Below are 20,284 nucleotides of genomic sequence, written 5' to 3'. Positions count from 1 at the left end.
TGAAGTATTGGGAAGCTGTCAACAAGTTCCTGATACTAGACACAAGTTTTCCCAAAATTCTGATTTTGACTCAGTGTTTGGATTTTATCATTGAAAACAATTGCTGTCAGTTGTTAGGCTCCAAGGAAATAACAGGTAATTCAGCTTGCATGAGTGCTTTTTCTTGAAACAACCATTTCAAAAAGTTACGTACTCAAGGGTTTAGATTTAACAAAATGTCACTGCTTTCACAAGGACATTCTTTTTTTTTTTTTTTTTTTTTTTTTTTTGAGACGGAGTCTTTCTCTGTCACCCAGGCTGGAGTGCAGTGGCCGGATTTCAGCTCACTGCAAGCTCCGCCTCCTGGGTTCACGCCATTCTCCTGCCTCAGCCTCCCGAGTAGCTGGGACTACAGGTGCCACAAGGACATTCTTGAGTGAAACTGGTTTTCTTCTTTTGTGGGGGTTCCCACCACAAATGCATGGCAGTGAAGAATAACTTATAGTTTGATGCCACTGCCTCAGTTTGTGCCAAGGTGCCTGAAGTTTTACTTTTACCTACTGTTGTCTTATCACCACTTTTACAAATGTCAACATATAGTTTAGGATAAACCGTGAGATTTAAAAGTTATTCTACACTTGCATTATTTCAGGACATGTGTTTGTTGCCAAGCTTTCACGTAAGAGTATCTTTAATTAGTTGATGCTGATGCCTGGCAAATACAAGCCAAGTAACAAGTCCAGGCACGTTCACGCACACATCCATTTATAAGGTATAAGCACAGTCAGCCCTCCATATCCTCAGGTTCTGCATTTGCAGATTCAGCCAAACTTGAAATATTTGAAAATATTTGAGAATATTTAATACAATAGTACAAATATAAATACACAATGTAACAACTATTTACATAGCATTCACATTGTATGAAAGTATCTAAAATCTGGAAATGATTTAAAGTATATGGGAGGATGTGTGTAAGTTGTATGGAGATACAGCGCCATTTTATATAAGGGACTTCAACATCCTTGGGTTTTGGTGTCCTCGGTGAATGGCCAGCAAGGGTGGGGGAGTGGTGTCCTGAAACCAATCCCAAGGCAAGGGACAAATGTATACTTCTACAGATGAGATATTAACTCAGAATTCATGTCTGCACACACATCTTTAATGACAAGTTGCTGTACCACTCAACAGTGGCACTACTGTGATCTTTTACTTACACTTCAGCCAGCAGAGACATTCAGCAATGTGAGATTTTTAAAGTTTCTCAGCTATTGTGTATGTTTCTAGAGTATAACAAAGTAACAGATACTTAAGTAGTGTTTTCATTTCTAGCTTTAAAACTTTTTTTTTTTTTTTTACAGTAGTGGCATACCTGCATTAAAAAATAACCTTACAAAAAAAAAAAAAAAAACACTCTGAATGATTAGTTTCAAAATGATGCCACAACATAGGTGGCACCAACACTATTCAAAATCATTCCATTCCCATCTCTAAAAAAATTTTTGGCCAGGTATGGCGGCTCACGCTTAACAACTCGACATTTTGGGAGGCAGGATCACTCAGGGCTAGGAGTTGAAGACTAGCCTGAGCAACATGGCAAGATCCTGTCTCAAAAAAAATTATGTAAAAAAATTTTTTTAAAGCCCAGACTTGGTGGTACATGCCTATAGCTCCAGCTATTCAGGAGGCTGAGGCAGGAATATCGCTTGAACCCAGGAGTTTCAGGCTGTAGACTATGATGGTACCTGTGAACAGCCTGGGCAACACAGCAAGACCTTATCTCCAAAAAAAGACAAAAGAACTAAATTATTCTACTGCAGACATGATAAGGTAAGTATCTCCAAAGTAGAATGACAGGTTTCATATTTTCATTAGTTTGAGTCAGTCCTTCCAAATCAATCTTGTTTTTTATTAGTATACAGATGGTATAGCCGATAAGTAAATGAGAAGCAGTCTTTTTAAGCCATCGATCCCTTCTTAAATGAGAAAAATATAAATATTTTAGAATAAAGTTATTCTAAAGTTGTAAAATTTTTAAATTTGGATATTCTGGGAAAATATTTAAACCACTATTGCAAACAAAACAAACAACAAAATGTACTTATGTTTATGCTTAGGCACAAAGAAAACTACAGTATTTTAAAATGACAATTGTAGAATATTGAGGTTGCAAAGATTACTGAAGGCATAACCTAAAAAGTGAGTTGATTTCTAAAAATGGGAAAAGGGGAAAAAAATAATTTCTAAAAACAAGTATGCATACCTAAACCTAACAACACCTTAGAAATTTCAAGTACCGCACCATTCATTAACATCAATGAGGATGTCATCACACATCATGCAGCCTCTGTACACTGTCAGAATAAATGAAAAAGGCAGGCATCTTGCTATCATGACAATAGTTTTGATCTCGCAGACCTCTCTGTGCTTAGGCAACGGATAAAGCCATAAGAACTGTCCTGCCCACAAGGAGCAACCTAAAGTAGGAAAAAAACAAAATTATACAATTATTATTTACAATTGTGAGAAGAGTTCTTGAAACATTCAGATGGAGGATACAGTGTAGTAGGAGTGAGGGTATCAAGACGGCTTCCTTGAGAAGTGATATTTTGAGACCATTCTCTCTTCTCAATAACTGATATTTGGTTCCTGAATCCTTTAACTTCCTTACCATTGTCACTCCTAAGCCAAATCTCATTACCTCATGTCTAGACTACTGTTAAGAGAACCAATTAAGTGGTCTCTGTAGCCCTCAATTTATTGGTATTATCTATGGGAAAATTGCTCAAACTCTAAGCCTTAGTTTCCTACTCTGTAAAATGGGGTTGTATATATAAGGAACATACTAAATACACAGGTATACCTCAGAAACACTGCAGGCTCAATTCCAGAGCACTGCAATAAAGCGAATCTCATGAATTGGTTGGTTCCCCAGTGCGTATAGTTATGCTTACACTATACCATAGTCTATATTAAAAGTGTACAGTAGCATTATGTGTAATTGATATACGTCACTGCCAAAAAAATGCTAACAATCTTTTTGCTGGTGGAGGGTCTTGCATCAATGTTAATGATGGCTACTGACTCATCAGGATGGTGGTGGTGGTTGAAAATTGGGATAGCTGTGGCAATTTCTTAAAAGACAATGAAGTCTGCCACACTGACTTCCTTTCACAAGACTTCTCTGTAGCATGTGATGCTGTTTGATAGCATGACAGCATTTTACCCACAGTATAACTTTTTTTTTCTTTTCCTTTTTTTTTTTTTTTTTGAGACTGAGTCTCGCTCTGTCGCCCAGGCTGGAGTGCAGTCAGCTCACTGCAAGCTCCACCTCCCGGGTTCACACCCTTCTCCTGCCTCAGCCTCCTGAGTAGCTGAGATTACAGGCATGTGCCACCACGCCCGGCTAATTTTTTGTATTTTTAGTAGAGACGGGGTTTCACCGTGTTAGCCAGGGTGGTCTCGATCTCCTGACCTCATGATCCACTCGCCTTGGCCTCCCAAAGTGCTGGGATTACAGGCGTGAGCCACTGCACCCGGCCCCCCTCTTTTTTTTTTTTTTAAAAGACAATCTCACTTTGTTGCCCAGACTGGAGTGCAGTTGTGCCATCTTGGCTCACTGCAACCTCCTCTTCCCTGGTTCAAGAGATTCTCCTGCCTCAGCCTCCCAAGTAGCTGGGACTACAGGTGTGCACCACCACACCCGGCTAATTTTGGTAGAGATGGGGTTTCACCATGTTGGCTAGGCTGGTCTTGAACTCCTGACCTCAAGTGATCTACCAGCCTTGGCCTCCCAAACAGCTATGGGATTGCAAGCGTGAGCAACCACACCCAGCCAGTAGAACTTATTTCAAAATTGAAGTCAACTCTCTGACACCCTGGCACTGCTTTATCAACCAGGTTTCTGTAATACCTAAATCCTTTATGGTCATTTTGACAATGTTCACAGCAACTTCACCAGTAGATTCCATCTCAAAAAACCACTTTCTTTGCTCATCCCTAAGAAGCAACTCCTTATCCATTCAAATTTGATCATGAGATTGCAGCAATTCAGTCACATCTTCAACACTGTACTTCCAATTCTAGTTCTCTTGCTATTTCCACATCTGCAGTACACAAAAGGCATTCAGTAACTATTATTAGTTCATTTCTTCTACCGATGTCTCCATTAGCTTTTGCCTATAGTATGCACTAGAGTATGTTACCATTATTTGTTATTAGTACCACCTCATTATTACATTATTTGTAAGCAGTACCTGAAGGTCTGAGATTAGATTTTAAATCAAGGTCAGTAAAAATAGAAAAGGCTATGAAGACTGTTGACTGAGTTTACCAGAATCCATACACCAGAGATGAGATTAGTTAGGTGATAAAATAACCATTCTATAAACATGATCTGAAAATATGTTACTATTGTCAGCAGGAAAAGTCAATTTTACATACGTTTAAAAAAGAAAAAAAAAAACAAACCCCAAAACCAGAAAACAAAAGGTGACAAAGTATCAGGACAAACAAAAGGTCACTGATGACTGATCTCTAGGAAAAAAGCTGGAAAGCAGGATTATTAAATGTAACCATGACTAAGATAAAAATCAGAGGCAGAAAGTCTTTGTCACCAAGAAGATACACTGCATAACAGAAGCAGAAACAATTCATCAGGATTAACCCTAGTCTAGATAAAACTATTTGATTCAGTACTAACACGTCTCTAATAATCCAATATATTATCCAATCTCAAGAAGAGAGTCACGGATAAGAAGTCTTCTTGAGAAGTATGTCCTCTAATATAAACTAATATGCCACTAAGAAAGCAACCTGCAAGTCCATTACCATACTTCTGGATTTGTGACCTAACAAGGTGCTCTACAATTAACCTAATAGTCAAACTAGAGTGTTGCAAACCAGAATTATATAATTATGCCAAACCTCCATTCACAAAAAATACATGGAAGTAACCTATCTAGTTTAAATTTTGCAAATCTAACACACACACACTAGCCCTCACTAAACTTTCATGCAAGTACAAGTGTGTAATATACTTAATAAATTTGTCTTACAAGGGTAAGTAGTAGTATGTAACTACTTGAAAAGGAGATAGGTAGCTGGTTAATTTAAACAAAAAGCCCAAGGAAGTAAAGCACAGGAAAAGGATAACTGCAATGGTTAATACAGGAAACCCAAAGAACTGAATGGTGGGATAGATGTTTTCAGAGACCACGAGGCATCAGTTTCCTCTATGAATAGAATATTAAGAGACACAGGTTAAATGTGACCCTGAAGTCTCTCCCAAAAAGTAGCCTTGTTTATATGTTTTGTGAGCTTAACTATTACTGAAGAATCAATTTCACATATAAACCAACAAAACTAACATTTATTGAGCTCCCAGCTCTGTGCTTAGGCACTGAAAAACAAATCACTTTCCTTAAGGATTGCAATTAAGCAGGAGAAACACAAATAAGGTGAACTTCTCTTGTTCAAAAAAATGTATTTCAACATTCCTTTTAAAAGGAAAACCTGACCTGCAAGTTTCCAAAAATATTACTATTCCTCTTGCCTCTCAAAATTCCCATTGTTGTTTTTTAGGAGGAAAAAACAGTTCATTTGAGGAAAAATTGAGGGACACATACTGTACAATTGAGAAGAGTTTCTCTGAAATTGTAATCATTTTTGGCAGGTAAATAGGCATATCCGAGTCAGCAAATCAACTTGAAAAGATACTGAATTATACTGCCTGTTCTGTGGGGTTCCACCTTCCCCAAAAGAATTCAGAATTTTTGGGTGGTCTGAGAATCTGCATTAAGAGAACTCTCAGCACACAGGAGGTTTGAAGACCGCTGACCTAAGGGTCTTATTTTCTAAAGAGAAACTTTAAAATGTATTTTTTAAATGTATTTTTAAAAGTATATTTAATGGCCCAGGGCGGTGGCTCACGCCTGTAATCCCAGGACTTTGGGAAGCTTAGGCAGGAAGATCACTTGAGCCCACGAGTTCTAACCTGCACAGCACAGCAAAACGCCATCTCTACAAAAAAACACAAAAAAATTAGCTGGGCATGGAAGCATATGCCTGTAGTCCCAGCTACTCAGGCGGCTGAGGCAGGAGGATCACTTGAGCCCAGGAAGTTAAGGCTGCGTAAACCATGATTACACCACTGCAATCCAGACTGGGTGGCACTAAGACTCCATCTCAAAAAAAAAAAAAAAAAAAAAAAGATAATTAAAATGTATAAGATACTATATTAGCATATAAAAAGCATTTGGTGTTAAAATGTTGGTATTATAATTCCTCAGATAAAACTTACTTTGTGATTGTTTTCTGTAACTCAAGATATGATGCTTAGAGCTCCTCCAATCAAGTGTTTCCAAGAAGTAAAAACTTGTAGGACAGAAATTTAGGCTGGGTGCATTTATATCATACAGACCTATTCTTCATTTAAGTTCTGATATATTTAACTATGTAGCTCCTGTAACAGTTTAATGGAATCTCACCTCCCTAAAATTCATTATGCATTTTTTTTGAAATCCAAACTCATTAACACTTGCTTTCACTGTTGTCCAAGGCAGGCACATCTTTAAAAATGGTTTGTTGGACTTAGCTTTCAGCTAAATATATAAAAAAATAAAACAAGCAGTTAAATAAAATTTAATGGGCCAGAGAGCTTCAGCTTTTATTTCCTTATTGCTCAATACAAAGAAACAATCAATGTCCATGTATTCTGTAATCCACAGAATAAGTCTGGGGCTACAGCTACACTGTCCACAGTTGCAATTTAAATTAGATAAAATTCAGTTCTTCAGTCATGCCAGCCACTTTTCCAATGCTCAAGATGAATAAAATGTCAAACCATAAAGACATTTACATGTCGCTTCAGTCCACTTAGGGTTCGCTAGACATCAGAGTATACTAGGAGCTCAGGAGTACAAGACACAAGACACTGTTCCTTCAAAAAGCTCAGAATAGTTAAGATAGTTTAAATCAGCAATGACAACAACCCGAGAAGTACTATGAGCCACGCAGTACAAACTGCTCAGGAGAAAACTCCTTTTTTAATAGGGGAGTTTGGTTCATAGAACAACAGACCACGGAAGGCATGACCAAAGGGGAGATGACATTTGAATCTGCAGGATTAAAAGCAGCAAGGTTGGCATTCCAGAAAGAACCACTTCACAAAGATACATGACAATGTCTATGATTTGGGTAACTGCAATTCATTCCATGTGACTTCAGGAGAGAGGTCATGTTTGTGCGTGTAATATGTGGAAAATAGTGAAAAATGAAAAAGCTGTTAAATTGAGGTAAGTCTATCAGGGACCTTATGCATCACATTCACGAGGACAGAATTCATCCTGTAAACCAGGGGTGTCCAATCTTTTGGCTTCCCTGGGCCACACATACAGGATAGCTGATGAGAAAAAAAGAAACAAAAAAACACCACCACCACCAAAAAACAAAACAAAAACACCCCGCAAACAAATCTAACATTTTAAGAAAGTTTACAAATTTGTCTTGGGCTGCATTCAAAGCTGTCCTGGGTCCCATGCACCCCGCGGGTTAGACAACTTGCTGTAAACAGTACAAGCCAGTAATGGAGTTTCATCTGTCATTTTCACGTTCTATCTTCCTTTAGGACAATCATTCTAACAAGATGTAAGATGGATCAGAATATAACACTTAAAGACAGAGACAGCAATTTGGAAGCTGTCACACAGGCATCTGAGCTCAGTTACTAACTGTTGAGAACAGAAATAAAGGGATGCCTCGAAAGGTATTTAGAGGAAGAGAAAGGGAGATGTTGCCTAACCTCAGGTCCAATTCTCTGTAAAGCAGTAGTCAAGATCACCTGGACTGTGAAGAGGGTCAGGGATAGAATCCCAGCTAAGGAAAAAGGATAAAATGAAAATCCAGGTAAATACTTAAAGAACGAGAACTAGGGAGGAATAAAAGCACTGCTGGGTAAGAGTAAGGCCCCAGCTCAAGCCTTAATTTGTGGTGGAACCAATCTGTCTGGTTTCGTGAGTCACCAGGCTACCCAAGATCAAGAGAGGGAGAAAGCTAGTGCTATGTCTGAATACTGGATGAGCAAGTACAACAAATGGAAAATGGGATCAAGTATGAGTGAGAGTTGCTAAGATGCCTGGTACGGATGCAAAGGGGGAGAGAGCCTGGGGGGAGGTGGAGGGAGGGAAGCACTGGTTTCTCAAGCAAAGGCTAAAATTTTTCTATTAAGATTTAATCTTAGGCCGGGCGCGGTGGCTCAAGCCTGTAATCCCAGCACTTTGGGAGGCCGAGACGGGCGGATCACGAGGTCAGGAGATCGAGACCATCCTGGCTAACACGGTGAAACCCCGTCTCTACTAAAAATACAAAAAACTAGCCGGGCGAGGTGACGGGCGCCTGTAGTCCCAGCTACTTGGGAGGCTGAGGCAGGAGAATGGCGGGAACCCGGGAGGTGGAGCTTGCAGTGAGCTGAGATCCGGCCACTGCACTCCAGCCTGGGTGACAGAGCCAGACTCTGTCTCAAAAAAAAAAAAAAAAAAAAAGATTTAATCTGATGCTACACTTTGGGGGTGCAGCAAGGGTCTCAAATGGCATAAAACTTAGGTGATCATGCTTTAATCTACGTCTATCTCTAGAAAAAATACTCCAAAAATGGTAAGTAGTGATAATCTGCACTCTAGTTGCATAAAATCAGCCCCAGGTGAATGACTAGGCTCTATTTCCCTACCCCACCCTCATTACAATAACCTCGACACCAACTCAAGTCCGTGGGAAGATAACTAATCGGACTCGCCCCTCAAATCTTACACCTGCTCACTCCCCTGCAGGGCAACGCCCAGGTACCAAGTTAGCCCCTTAAGCCTAGGCAAAAGAATCCCGCCCATAATCGAGAAGCGACTCGACATGGAGGCGATGACGAGATCACGCGGGCGGAGAGAGGAGGGAGGGCTTCTTCCAGGCCCAGGGCGGTCCTTACAAGACGGGAGGCAGCACAGAACTCCCATAAAGGTATTGCGGCACTCCCCTCCCCCTGCCCAGAAGGGTGCGGCCTTTTCTCCGCCTCCTCCACGGCAGCTCCCTCAGGATTGCAGCTCGCGCCGGTTTTTGGAGAACACGCGCCTCCCACCCACAAACCAGCCGGACCGACCCCTGCTCCTCCCCAACCCCCACGAGTGCCTGTAGCACGTCGGGCTTGTCTTGCCCTTCAGGCGGTGGGAACCCGGGGCGGAGCCGCCACCGTCGCAATCCAGAAGTCTCGGCCGGCAGCCCGCCCCCGTTTCCAGCGCGCGCTTCCTGCCACGTTGCGCAGGGGCGCGGGGCCAGACACTGCGGCGCTGGGCCTCGGGGAGGACCGTACCAACGCCCGCCTCCCCGCCACCCCTGCGCCCCGCGCAGTGGTTTCGCTCATGTGAGACTCGAGCCAGTAGCAAAGGCCCGCTCCCACAGCATCGGCAGCCAATCAAGTGTCGAAAGCAAGCAGGCGGCGGGTAAACCGACTCCCCCGAAGGAAGGGGAGGGTGGAAGGACGCCCGCGCCGGAGCCCAATCTCACTGACCCTCCCCTCAAGCCGCGGGAGGCCGGCCGCGCCCGCACACCCAGCATCACCCCACCCCACCTACCTACCCGCCCCACCCAGGGGGCATCGCGAGAGTCACCAGGCGGCTGCGCACTCCCGACTCTGTAACTGACAGGCGCTTTACTCCAACCAGAATACGCCATTTGTGTTTTCACACACGGCGGGAGGAGAAATGGCCAATCAGCGACAAGCGGCAAGCCGGAAGCGCTCCTCCCTCTGCGAGAGCAATGGCTCCGTCCGGTTTCGAGCATTTTCCGCTCCCTTCTCCCTCCCCCTCCGGTTGCCGCAGGGCGGGCCTCCCTCCCGCCTACATCCAACCACCCCTTTCCCTCCCGAGGTAACAAACATTATGTTCCCGACTTCCCACGGGAAAGGCAACCCCCGCAAGCCACCAGACGGTCACCCCAGCCACCCATCCCCCCCCCAGTACACCGCACCTCCCCTTCCACCAGAGTTCCGCTCCCCTACCTAGCCGAGGCTCTCTGAGGAGCCGGAGCCCCAGAGCACAGCCTCTTCTCTAGGCGGCCCCGGCGGCTTCCGCTGATTGGCGGCGAGTGGGCCAATGGGTGCGGGGCGGTGGGCGGAGAGGCCAATGGCGCGGCGGGAGGGGGCGTGTCCCGGGTGCCCCTGGCGCCGGCGCTGGGAATCCCCGTGCGGTCAGTGGCGTTTCCGCTCGGGCAGCGGGCTGAGTGAGCTGCCGCCGCCGCCGCCGCTGCCGGGGGAGGGGCGGCCGCCGCCCGCCTGCGCTCAGAGACTCACGCAGCCCCAGTCCCGCCAGTCCGCCAACACTGTAGTGCCGGCCCCCCTCTTTCCCTGGCCCTCCCCCCTCCCCGCCTTTGGCTCGCTCCGCCTTTCTGCCCCCCACCCCCACCTCACGGGTACGGGCCATTCCCGGCCAGGAAACGCCGTGGCGCCGCGTTGGGCCTAACTCGAGTCCTGCCGCCTCCCGGGAGTGCCGTGCGCCGCAGCCCGGGCCCAGGCCCCGGTAGCGCCTGGGACAAGGTAAGGGTCCGACAGAAAAGAGACCGAACCTCACGATCGGGCCCCAGGGGTGGGAAGGGTCACCTCCTCCGTCTCCCCGCGCTCGCTCTCCTTGGGTCGTGGGCCTGGCCCTCCCCAAGGTCTTAGCAGGAGGATGCTGCCCCTTCTCATCCCCCTCGCCGCCTCGCACACACCGTTGCAGCACCCCATTTTCCCAGGGAGAGAGGCCCCGTCTAACCTAGGCGACCCAACTCCCCTTTTCATGTCTTTCCTGGGTCAGGACGCTTCCCCTCCCCCCACGCCTCTTCACCCCCTTTCCTGGGAACTGCCTACTCTACGTTTACCTTTCTCTTGAGGAGAGGCCTCTCGCTGCCCTCCGCTCGAAATACACAGGCATACTTTTTTTCTCTCCCCGATCCCCCACTCCCTACACCCCCGTTCTCGCGGCCTTGTGACAGACAACTCTGATCGCTCTGGGGGCCGCGATCTCCCCTCCGTAATCTTCCTGGACGCCTTCCCTCTCGTTTGCTGGCTTCCCACCTCAGATGGCTGCTTCCCAAAGGCATTACCTTCGCCACCCCCACCACACGTTCTCTGGCTCCCCGTGGCGTGTGCCCCAGCGTGTCTGAGATAGCCTCATTGAATGTGTAGGGTTCGATCCTGGAGTTGAGCCAGATTGTGTCGTTTTACTTGCCTTGGGCGTGGAGAGCGATCTTGTGAGAATATCTTCAAAGGCAGAAAATTTTACCCTTTATGAATTCTCTTTTCCTCTGCTTGTAAGTCGGGAATGTAAAGAGGAGGGTAGGAAAGAGCCCTGGTTCAAGTAGGTAAATCGCGTGAGAGGGAAAGTTTAACTGTTGGGAAAGCCCCTTCTATGCTAATTGATTCTATAGAGCCCTTGCATGTCTCACTTATTGGGCGTCAGTGGTCTTTCTCTCGGATACGGATGCTGCAGCCAGCTCTGCTGGTCTGGTTCAGGGGTGCGTGTATGACCTGCATTTTCTGCTTTCTCATGTTACTTGTGCAATGTATTCACCAGTAACTCATTTCTTTCCCAGACCTCTGGGTTCCACTGGGCTTTGTCTATATTTAAGTTCATTTCTCCAATTTCCTTCGTGCACATAGGTACTGAACGAATCCCCAAGTTCTCTGCTAATTCCCTTCATTACTTGACTAAACAAGTTGTTTTTAGATGACATATTTGTGACCAAGGTCATATTTACATTTCTTTGTTGGGCAGATGTTACATAGCTATACTTGTGATTGGGGAGGATCCAGCTGAGTGGAGTGTGCTGAGCTTTTCAGGAGAGTGTGTACTCCCTATTTTAAATTATTTTTTGGTTGTTAATTTTTTTATTATTGTTTTTAGGTCACAGAAAGTTGTAAGTGGTAATTTTAGATGTGTGGGATCTGAGCTAGGACTAAAGCAGAGAATACTCACATAAGCAGAGGTTTCTGGACTCCATGGAGGACATAGGGCATTTTTTTTTTCTATTGGATTTCTTCCAGTTTTCTCAGGATCATTAGTTCTCTTCTGTAGCCAAAAATTCTGGCCTGTTATGGGATTAGAGTCTTTAAGGTTTACTCAGACTGTCATTATGTGTAGAAAAATGAATTATGCCCTTTGGTAGGACATGACACAAGGCTGTGTTTCTAGCTGCAAATTTAAATTAGACTGTAGAGTGCTTGGGAAATTGGCTTGCAAAAGACGAAAGCTTAATCTTCACTTCTAAACTGCTGGCTTAATTAAAATGGATATTTAGAATTTGGTAAATGTTGATTTTTCTAATAAAAGGCCTTGGTTTAAAAGGGTGACCTTAGGATTGTTTCTTTCTAAAAGCATAATTCCAGCCCTTCTGGCATGGAGCACTGGTTCAAAAAAAAAAAGTGTGTGTAAGGAGTGGGGGTGGGGTAAAGAGAAGGTTGTTCCTTTGGGTTGGATCACAGGGGTGAGTATACAAGGCAGCAGCAGCTGCTGGCTCTGGAGCTCTGGTTGCTACGTGAGAAGCTTGAGTAGTGCTGGCTGCTGTCTCCAGGGAAGGACAGCAGTGCAGCGTCCATTAATGCTGCTGGCTGCAGGGAGCAGCACTTAGGCGATGGCTGCTTCAGGACTAAGAAGAAACCTTGCTTTTCTGGGAATTTTCACTGCTGAGCTGGTTTGCTTTTTATTGGTGGGGAGATGGGAATTAGCAATTCATAACCTCCTACCCATTTATGGGTATTGGCATCTGGAAAGTGGATCATAAAGGCTTTCTTTTTTTGTTTGATTTGGTTTTTGTTTTTTGGCAGATATTTGTTTTTTATCTAGATATTTGTGCTTGGATAGGACTAAAAGTTCCATTAGAGTTTTAATTTTTGAATCAGTTAAAAAACCCAAGTAATAATTTTAAGGATCTTTCTGATAACCACAATGGGAAGAAAATAACAGGAATTTTTTTCCTGCAACTGACATATCATGTTTTCCTCCATCTCTTTAATCATAGAATCAATTCTTATTATTTTGTTATGTGTCTCCTTTCTATTAAACCGTATTTACCTTATAGATGATTTGCTAAACATTTTACTAAGCTTGGACTCTTAAACTCTAAAAAAAGGTGCCATTTTGGAGTGGTTTCTAAATAAATATTTCTTCTTAATTTGTGTATTAGTAATAAACTTCTCCGGATTAGATATTTTCTTTGGAGTTTGACTTATAAGATTGATTCATTATATACTTGTTGGATATAGCCTTCTGACATCACAAATATATGTCTTTGGCTGTAATCCATCTGAAATGTAGGACACACCAGAAGAAATATGCAGAAATCGAATAAGTCTAGTTCAGGATACTGAGAAGATGGCCTCTGAGCCCCTTAGGTGATCTCCCCTCCCCCACAACTCTTGAACATTAGGATGATCTCTGATTAAGCAAAACAATCTGAGCGTGGAAAAGCTTGAAGGAGAACCACCACCACCAATTATATGCGATACTGGACATATGCATGTGTGCTGTTTTTCTCCCCCAAGACTAATGTATCCTATACTTTTTTCTCCTCAGAATTTTGATTTGTTCATTTTTGTGTAAATGTACTTAAATCTCATAAACATCTATAATTTGTAGTATGACTCTGGCATTTGTGGCAGAGAACCAAAAAGAATGGAAATGAGTTTTGTCATTCACAAATGTGGCTCACGTTGTTTTCCCAGTAATAAAAGCAGACCAGTGAAACAGAACCTTTAATGGATGCTGTTTTAGGAGGTTCCAATTCTTATTACTATCACATAGATAAGATGCAATAGCAGATAAATATGATTTCATGTATACTGGCTGTTTGACATACTTAGGGTTTAAGATAAAAATGTCTGCAGTTTTTTACTATGTGGCTTAAGTTGCCATATAAAATAATTGCTTTTTCACTCGAATTTCCTGTTGTTTGGAACCTTTTGTGCTCTTGATATAATCATTTTGTAGAGGATCATACCGGGCCTTTTCATAGAAGGATTTACTTAAGTAATACCCTTGAAAACTTTTTTATATCTTTTGATACTGTTTTCTGTCCAGGTACTGACTTTCTGAAATTATTCTGGCTTTTCTGGGGAGAATGACTATTCCATTTTTACCTTTGAATGGGGAAATAATAAAGTGCAAAGTACAAATTTGCAGATCATTACTTTTGCTTTATCCTTTCCATATTGAAATAACTTATGAAAAATTAGGCCGTAGTTAACAGCAGTCAATGACTATTGAATACATTTTATCAGAGGGAAACTGGATCATGAATAAAATAACATTTTAAAAATAATTTTTGGCTGAACTCTGGTGATTCATCAGTTTAATTTGAAGTTAGGTCTAGCAGTGAATTTTATTTATAAAAATTGTATTTCAAGTGTTGAAAACTGGAACTTCTAGATAGTATGTTTTGTTTGAGGCATAAAACTTTGTGCAAAATGTGTAATGTATATTTGGTAATATAATTGGTAGTCATTTGTAATTAAAAATGTTTTTTCAAAGGTACTCTTTAGAAAATAAGTGTAATGTACCTATGATGGGCAGGGATTGGTACCATTCCTTACTGCCAAAAATTCCAAAATATGTGGTAGAGTGATTGATTTCTCTTGTGGTTGGGATTCTGAGAAGTTCGTGAAAGATGGAGAGAATACAGTTTCCTTCACTTACCTGTATACATTTTGTTAAGTCTTAGGAAAACTGTTTTATTGTATCTTCAATTATGAAGTGCATAAGATACCCAGTGACTCTGAGGGGAGGTGCTCTTAGAAAGCATTACGTTGGAGAATTCCCTTACCCTAGGACAAAATGCGTTCAGAGTCTTTAACACTTAGTGAAGGGAACTATAGGATATAATAAACAAACAATGAAGGTAAGCTCAGTCTGCTTTCTATGTACCCTACTGAGCAAGGAATTTGTAATCCCATCGTGCCTCGCTCGGTTATTCCATCATATTGATTTTGTTTGCTGAATACCTGAGGGAATAGCTTACTTAATGTAAGGTCACATTAAGTATGTTTGATATGAAGACAGGGAAAGGAATTTTCTGCTTCTTGGAATAATATCTTAGTATTTTTAAAACACTAAGTTTTTATATCAGGCCATTTTTGCCTGATGCTCATGTCTGTTGCTTTGGTTGGGCTGCTGCTTTCTCTTCTGTGCTCTTCTGGATTCCTTGTGGTATAATGATTCCCAGAGCTTTCATGGCAATTTGAAGTAATAAGAAGCATTGCCTTAGCCATGTTAGTTATGTGTACACTTTTGGCCTATGTTATGAATCACAAAAAGCGGTAGCTATAGGAATGTATACATAATAGATTTCTGTCTGGGGAATCAAGTTTTTGATTTGTGCTACCTAATGGAGGGAAAAATGCTGAATTTCTTGCTGCTCTGTTTGAGAAATAGATGGAAGCATGGGAGGAGCCAGAGACCTCTGCAGCAGGATTTGGTCTAAGTAGAAAAGGAAGATTTTTGTTTCAAATTGCCAGCTGCTTATGTCAGACTGACTCCCTTATTATGCCTCCAGTAGGCCTGTCAATATGGCCAAACAGCTAGATAAGTGCGGGGCAGGACAAAGGGCTCTTTGCACAGCAGGGAGGCAATGTTGGTGGGGGAGGGGCAGGAGGTAGGAAAGGCAGGAGGAGGAGGTTCTTTTCCCTGGGAGATTATTCAGTTTGGCATACAATTAAAGAAATCATTTTTAGTTCCCACTCAAGCATTGAATTTTTGCCAGCCACATACTGTTAACCCCAAATTTGATACGTTTCAGAATATCTTGTATGGATCCCTTCTCACCAAGGAAAAATTTAAAAAAATAGATCTCCATATAGATTAAAATAAAATAAATCCCACCCTCTGCACCCTCCTAAGTACCAGTCACCTCCCTAGTAGACCCGATCTAGAGCTGAATTCTCATTAAGAAATAGAAAAGAATAAATCTTTTTTATCTATCTGAATAAAAACACATTGTAATACAATGTGTTTGTTTGGGTTGGGATTGAACCTGAACATGTAGAATAATTTGTTTCCCTTTATGAAATAGTTGCATGTCGTTGTGTACAATTTTATTTCATTAAGATGGAGAGCACCTTACAGCTTTCATGTGTTGGGTTGCTATCATGTCAAATGCTAGCTGAAATAAAGGCTCCTTAGTTCTTGGAGAACCTGATATTCCCTGGAGATTACTGCCCGCGCCCCGCGCCCCCCCCCCCCCCCGCAACCTTTTGGTTTAGGCAACCTCTTTTGATACATTTATGCTCAGCTCCCGTGCAAGTGGGATGGTTGCATCCAGTTTTTTAGACTTAATATGAATCATAGAGTTGGAAAAGATTTGTCGGTTATCTGGTCCTTTAAAACAAAATCGTAATGAAATATTTTGAAATTTGGGTCCCTGTTGAAGTTTTCATTAAAATGTTAAAGGATCGGTGTTCTGAACAACATTTTTAGTTACTTTTAAAATAAATGTTTTGTGCCAGTTCTTTTTTTAAAAATAAAGAATTTCATTTATAGGCAAATTAGCTGGCAATTATTTGCATTGTGATAGAATTTCTCTTTTATGAAGAAATATATGACAGCGTTTTTCAAAATGCTTAATGTATTTTAAGAGACTTTAATTTTTAGAAATATTTGGTTTGAACAGTTTTCCAAGAGCACATCTGTTGCTTGGGTTGAGGTACCACCTATACTGCAATGTTACTAAACTGGCCTTAAAGTTTTCCCTTCTGTCTATACTGCACGCAACAATAAAGGGAACTGGAATGCTAATTTCCATTTATGGATTAGCAAAAGACATGTTTTAACCAGTTAATAACCAAAAAACTGCTTTTAATACACATAATATTAAGCAAGCCTGACCAAGTTTTGTGTTACTTCTCTCTGTTAAAGAAAACTGGTTGTGTTACTACTTAACATTATATTGTTATGTGTAATGGTCTTGGCAGTAATTATATAGTATTTTGACCTAAAAAAGAAATTTTGAGTAATTAATTATTATTACAGTTAGAAGTTTCTTATCAGTAAGATAGCAACAGCATTAACACAAAATCTAGTGAGCTATATTTTATATTACTACAGAAATTGAGGGTAGTCATTTCTTCCCTTTATAATTTATTTACATGGATTATTTCCATAAATTTGTGGGACTAAAATAGAAGCCATCTAGTCAAGCCCCAGTCTCCATACCAGACAGTTTTCTCTGCATGTGCTATGACCCACATTGCCAGTATTAAACATCCTTTACACCCTCCCTCTTCCCAGATAATTAGAAATCTCTTCAGTGTAGCTTCATTGCTCCTATTACCTGGATCTTGCTAGAGGACCTAAGAAGTTCCTGGCAAAAGTGAAAGAGTAAGGGACCACGTTTTGATTCCAAAGGTTTGGTAACTGTTAGGGCTCCCCAAACAGCTAATCTCATTTTCACTAAGACTTAGCCAGCAGAGGGCTAGAATGGAGGTGAAACACAAGCACTGTACCTCATCTTGCCTGTGCAGCTGCTCCACCTTATTTCCTGCTATTATTATCTCACAACGCCTCTTCCCAGCAAAAAGAAACTAGGACAAAGGGGGAAAATTGGATGGGCTAATGTGATTTTTATTATGCTTAGGTTGTGGGCTTGTTTATATGTACTTAAATACAAAGCTAATTTGCCACATTCTTAAAAGTCTCTAGTGATAGAGATTTTATAACTTCTGTATCTTCTTTCTTTCTTGATAAACGATTTCAGATTCTCAGCCTTATGGAAAGAAAGGTTTTAAGCATACTTAATTTTCGTTGGCCATTCACACAGTCATTATTACCACCAGATGCCACTGTATTATTAGCTTGAAGAAAGGTGGACTGTCTTCTGTAGATAATATCTGCAGTTTGTATTGAAAAATACTGATTTGTGTAAATCTGATTTATGACTAAAATAAGGCTAAAAAATTAGACCTCTATGTATGTTTACCCTATTATCTTAGTGGGGGGTGAAATTAATTAGCTCTTTGAATATAAATTTTTCATGTTTCAGAGTTCTTTTTTCAAGCTGCATAATTTATGTTCTTCAAGCCATTTTTATCCCATACCACCCCCACAAAGGGGGAAATTTTATTTTTTATTTTTATTGTCTTTCAATGGTGAAATTTTCCCCTCCCCACTCCTGAAATGTGAAGACTCAAATAAAACTCAGTAATCTAGTAAGGTATATGCATTGCTGAATATAGTAAGACGATTGTTTCATCATTCTTAGATACTATGATCTGGTTTGAATCTGGTTTCCAGTATCATGTTAGCATATTTAATACTGTTGACATGTTAATTTTAATACATGCCCAGGTGGATCTCCTTGCTTTCATTTGTGCCTCTTGTTTGTCATTTTGTATGAGAGGGGTTTTTGTTGTTGGATTTTCTCCCCCATCTTTGTGTCCTGTTAACGTTCTTTGGCTTATGTTTCAAAAATTCTGTTTCCTACCACCAACCTCTGTACATGCCACAACACATACAATTTGTACTTTCACAGCTTCTGTGAAGGAGGATGATCTGCAGTTAATAATCAACTGTTTGGGTATTCTTGGTATCCAAGGAAGGTTTTACTTAGAAGGAAGAACCTGAAAGGACCTGTTGGCAGACTACTTCTGCATTTATTTTACATTTTTCCTTACTAATGTAGGCTGTTGAGAGTTGACTTGTTTTATAAGAGAAACCAGATTGACAGAGAAGAGCCCCAATCAGATAGAGTTATTTTAAAAAGAAATGTGTTTATTATGTTAACATTTGGGGTAGAATCTAAAGGGCATATTTTTTAAAAAACTTTTAGTTCTAAAGACAAAAGAGTTTAACCTAAAACAGAACGAAGAGAAGGGCCTTTGAAGCAATATGATGGATTACATGCTGAATGTAGCATTAGAATGTTGTATGAAAGCATAAATTTTTATTTTCTCAGTTTCTGTGATACAAACTACTACGCCCATGGAAGTATGCCTTTATGCCCACATTCTGAAATATATTCGGTAAAATGCCTTAAAAAAGAATAGATCTGAGGAAAATGTAAGAGCAAGTCTAAAATTTTGAAGTCCTTTTTAAAATGTTATTTTTTCCTAGACAAATTTAGTGTTATTTGTGGCAAATAGAACTTTAATGTCGTAACTTAGTAATAGAACAAAATAAGGGTGGGTTTACATGTCCATGCACATTTTAGGATGGAGCTAAATATTATAGGGTCTACATACCAAATTGTTACACATTTTAATATTTGGGCTACTTTTATTGAAAAAGTTTACCCAATATTTAAAAACCTTTAAAAACAAAGTGGCATAAAATATTCACATATAAATCAGGTAGCCACCTTATTGGTGGCATATTATGTAAGTGTACTAAAGCCAGATATTTACTGTTAATCCAAAAATGTGAAAATTATGCTAACATCATATATAGATCTCAGAAGTTCCTGTAGCCAGCCAGCCAGGTCTGGCGGCTCACATTTGTAATCCCAGCGCTTTGTGAGGCCAAGGCAGGCAGATCATCTTAGGTCAGGTGTTTGAGACCAGCCTGACTAACATGGTGAAATGCCATCTCTACTAAAAATACAAAAATTAGCTGGGCCTGGTGGTGCGAGCTTGTAATCCCAGCTACTTGGGAGGTTTAGGCATAAGAATTGCTTGACCCTAGGAGGCGGAGGCTGCAGTGGGGCAAGATTGCACCACTGCATTCCAGCCTGGGAGACAGAGCAAGACTGTGTCTCAAATAAATAAAAAATAAAGAAGTTACTGTAGCCATACCACTCTTACTAGGCCATGTGTGGAGTCCCAGGGGAAGACATGTATTTTTAGAGAAGGAAGGCTCTAGGTAGGTGTAACCTTCCTCTTACAGTTTATCATGAACAGTAGTATGAAAAGGAATGGCTGGAAGTTTGCAGTAGTACACTGAGCAGCAAGAGAAATAAATGTATCCCACTTCATGAAATGACCATGCCAGCCAAGGGAGATGAAAAACAATTTTTTTTATAGCACACCTCATTTTTTTAAAAACATTTCAATACTAGGAATATGTTTCTATGGCAGATAGTTACCCCAAAGGATTATGTCAAATATCTCTTGTGAAAATTAATTTTAAAATTAATCTTTTGGCTGGGTGTGGTGGCTCATGCCTGTAATCCCAGCACTTTGGGAAGCCAGGGCGGGCAGATCACCTGAGGTCCAGAGTTCGAGACCAGCCTGACCAACAAGGAAAAACCCCATCTCTACTAAAAATAGAAAATTAGCCAGGTATGGTGGCGCATGCCTGTAATC

At 41.4% G+C, this 20,284-nt stretch overlaps 1 protein-coding gene and 1 long non-coding RNA gene across 6 annotated transcripts in view; one reads left to right on the top strand and one right to left on the bottom strand.

Annotated features, from left to right (window-relative positions):
* Positions 1-820: 820 nt before the first annotated feature.
* Positions 821-10,092, bottom strand: LOC112618433. Of its 2 annotated transcripts, XR_003118079.1 has the most exons (4): positions 10,022-10,092; positions 7,781-7,854; positions 3,938-4,085; positions 825-2,456 (listed from the first exon to the last, which is right to left on the bottom strand). It is a non-coding gene; the product is annotated as an uncharacterized LOC112618433 (long non-coding RNA). The 2 variants fall into 2 exon arrangements; XR_003118078.1 differs by lacking the exon at positions 7,781-7,854 and having other exon boundaries at positions 821-2,456.
* Positions 10,093-10,212: 120 nt separating this feature from the next.
* Positions 10,213-20,284, top strand: part of SETD5 (SET domain containing 5) — an 83,521-nt gene continuing 73,449 nt past the window's right edge. For 3 of the 4 annotated variants that reach the window (XM_025375493.1, XM_025375494.1, XM_025375495.1), the window contains exon 1: positions 10,280-10,555. The gene's annotated coding sequence lies outside the window, so the exon portion shown is untranslated. Of the gene's footprint in view, positions 10,556-20,284 lie in introns of all 4 variants that reach the window. The other variant, XM_025375492.1, reaches the window with a different exon arrangement.

The sequence above is a fragment of the Theropithecus gelada genome, chromosome 2 (genome assembly GCF_003255815.1).
Source record: "Theropithecus gelada isolate Dixy chromosome 2, Tgel_1.0, whole genome shotgun sequence".
NCBI classification, from domain to species: Eukaryota; Metazoa; Chordata; class Mammalia; order Primates; family Cercopithecidae; genus Theropithecus; species Theropithecus gelada.
This window is presented reverse-complemented; position numbering and strand designations above follow the sequence as displayed.